Source organism: Lissotriton vulgaris, chromosome 2_1 (genome assembly GCF_964263255.1).
Source record: "Lissotriton vulgaris chromosome 2_1, aLisVul1.2, whole genome shotgun sequence".
NCBI classification, from domain to species: domain Eukaryota; kingdom Metazoa; phylum Chordata; class Amphibia; order Caudata; family Salamandridae; genus Lissotriton; species Lissotriton vulgaris.
Genome location: NC_141687.1, coordinates 1557569822 through 1557573171, shown reverse-complemented (window position 1 = coordinate 1557573171; position 3350 = coordinate 1557569822).

Sequence of the window (3350 nt, the reverse complement as noted above, 5' to 3'; positions counted from 1 at the left end):
GATGATTTGGCTGTGGGAAGTGGAGTTCCAGCTGTTGGGGACATAGTCTGCTTAGGAAGAAAAGAAGGAAAATGTCATCAGTTGTTTGAGAGCTCGAGTGAGACACAGATTGTGCCTACAGCTTGTCTAGTAAAGTTGGTGTGTCTGGAAACTAGCTGGTGCAGATCAAGCACTCTGGTTATACAGCAGGGAGCTAGAATGTGGTGGGTCATGTTTGACATGGTTGTAGGGGATTATAGATTATGAAGCTCCAGTTTGATAATGGATAGAGAATTCTGAAAGACAAAGCACATGAGGCTTTAAAAAGAGGTCTGTAAATTAGGGGAAGAGGGGAAGTAATGAGTAAAAGATTCTTGTAGATGACAGCAACTCTTCCCCGAGTTCTTGGCAGTGTGGGTCAGAAAATGGATCAGGTGGTTGTCTGACATAATATTGCTAGAAAAATATCATATGGACAGACTATTGTGCAAAAAATAACTAAGACCAAAATATCTTCAAGTATAGATTTATTATTCTTAACTCCACATCTATGCACCTTGAAGATATGTATCATCATGTACATATGTGTGTAGTTAAGTACAGTAAATCTTTGCTTACCCATAGAAACTCACCTTCATAATATTTTTATCCTCGATTTTTTTGGCACAATATTTTGTCCACACAATATTTTTCTCCAACATTTTTTCAAAACACTGATCAGGTATCCAGGGGATTACCTCATGGAAGATGAAGAAGTATCTTAACTAAGTTTTTAGTATTAGGGTGAGGTTCCGGTTTGAATCAGAGATGAGGTCAAACTTGAAACAGGAACTGTTTAACATGTCAGGTAAATAGCTCACCTTGGGGGCAGTAAATCCCTCACTCTTTACCTGTCTATTCATAATCAGGACTAGAGAGTGGAATAGATATACAAGGTTCAGTAGGTTTTCATTTTAATGACCAAGAGTATTGAGAAGTGATGTGGATAAGGGGTGGGATAGAAGAAAGCACGAAGCTTGGACTTATCAACTGAAATAAAAGTAAGCCTAGGACGAGAAGTGTAAAAGTTACAGTTTAGTCTGAAATGGGTAGAGTGAAAAAGAGGAGTATGGAGAAAGGAAGAAAGTGAAGGTCTTATTGAGTAATGAGGTAGGGAAGAATAAATGGGTGTAGGAGACATGGTAACTGTTCACTGAGGACAATTGTGTTAGGAATTAAGGATAGTAATTGAACTAAGAGGGAATACAAATAAAGTTTGCTGAAATAAATTGCCAAGTAGTGGTGTCAGAATAGGAATGAAAAAATGTGGTAGGGGCGAGAAATGAAGGAGTAGGATTGAAGTAGTCATGAGGAAAGGACGAGAACATCTGAGTGAGGGATTTAGAATAAAAGTAATATGAAGAGAAGAGAGCAATGGGAGTAATGCGGGCCAGTCTAGCATGATGGGTAGATGTCAAAGGAGAAGGAGGATGTAGAAAGTAGAATAGGGATAGGAATCTTTAAAGGAATCAAGTATTAAGTGAGAGCTTCAAATGTTGATCTGAATCCCAATGATGCGCAGTGATTTCTTTGAGCTAGAGGGTTGTCTAGCCAAGTATAGAGTAGAGAAGTTTAAGCACAGTTTCCTGGATGTGTATCTGAGAAACCTTTCAGGTATGGACTCCACCATACCATGTGTTACTGGGTCAGATATAGTCCCAAGTCAGGCCTACATAAGGCTCGGGGTATCCTTGAAACTAGAGAAGATGACCAAAAGAGCCAGAGGGTACTACGAAACTGGGATGGAGTAACCAGAAAATGTGAGAGTCATAGTTTACTAACATGACCCAAGGACTATGAAAAACTTGGTGCTCAAACAGGGGTTTTCATCGAAATGTAACCAGTGCGCATCGAGTGCCAAAGGGGGACTAAAGGCACCCACGTGCCCTGACCCCATGGAGCCCTGGCCAGGATTGCGGGAGCGAACAAGCCCTCATCGGGACTCCCAGGTCAGTTTGGCCATCTGGCAGCACCATTGGACAGCATTGCGTGGGACCAGACGATCGTCCCCGGAGGATCGCAATCTGCCCAGCCTGCACGTTAACCAGGGAGCTCCGATCTGCCCTTGGAGGGCTCAGGCGCTCTGCAGCACGGGGGGCTCAGAGCCCCAGCTGGGCCTCAGGCACCGGGCTGTGAGGGGGAAACCGGAGGGACTTCTGACCCGGGGCCCGCAGGCACCTTGACACGCAGGCAAAGTGGGGGACTACTGCCTGGGCCCAGCGGAACCACGTTCCGGGCCCTTGGCAGACCAGCAGGCCGGGGGATGGAGCCCAGAACATGGAGCACCTGCCCTGGGCTCTTGGATATGGCCAGTGCTCCGGGGACAGGACGCGCAAGGGAGACCACCCTGGGCCCGCGGGACCCAATTCTGGGTGCTCTGCCATGTAGCAGACCAGAGGACGGAGCCAGGATGAGGAGGGGCCCTGACCAGAGATCCTGAACCCTGCGAAGCTGGAGAGGGCCTGTTCGGGCACACAACAGAGCAGCAGGCCAGGAGAGGGTGGAGCCCCAGTGCTCATACCACCAGCCCCAGGGCCCCTGGACCCGGTTGGAGCACCCGTGCCCGGACGTGCACGAGAGGCCACCCCAGACCAGCGGTACCCCATCCTGGGTGATCTGCAACCCAGCAGGTCCGAGGACGGTACCCAGGATGGGGAGGGTGCCCTCTCAAGGGCCCTTGGGGGCTCCAGCCAGAGGCTCCTGATCCCAGCCATGTTGGGGGAGCCTCCCGGGACCCGAAAGACCCCCGTCCGGGGTGCCTAGACTCTCAGCGGCCAGCAAGACTGGGGCTCTGCCTCCCACACTCCAGGGCCCGCTGGGGCCTGGTCCCTGCTTCTGAACACAGCCAGGCCGGGAGTCCCTCCCTGGGCCCAATGGACCCCCGTCCTGGGCACCTGAACCCTCGGCTGGTCACAGGACGGGGGTTCCCGCAGCCCAGGGCCTGCCGGAGCCCAGGCTCAGTACTTGCTTTTGAACCCAGCCAGTCAGGAGCGGCCCTACCCTGGCAAGGGATTGTCAACCCATACCCCGGACTCAGGATGCTGACTAAGGTGGGTGCGTTCCACCTTCCTGAAGCCTTAGGAGCTATTGATGGGTTAAGCCCAGGTCACGTCCTCTCCCTGCGGGCCTGCCTGGGAAGCCCATTTTCCTCAACTATTAAGCCCCTACAAAGCGGGGGCTTACAGAACACTGGCAGAGCACAAGAGTCAGAGTTAGCCCGGCCAGCCGGCAGGCTAGCCATCTGATCATGCAGCATGCCAGCCCATCTGGTTGCCCAGCCCGCTAGGCTATCTGGCCGCGCTGCCAGCCAACCAGATGGCCTGGTATGACCG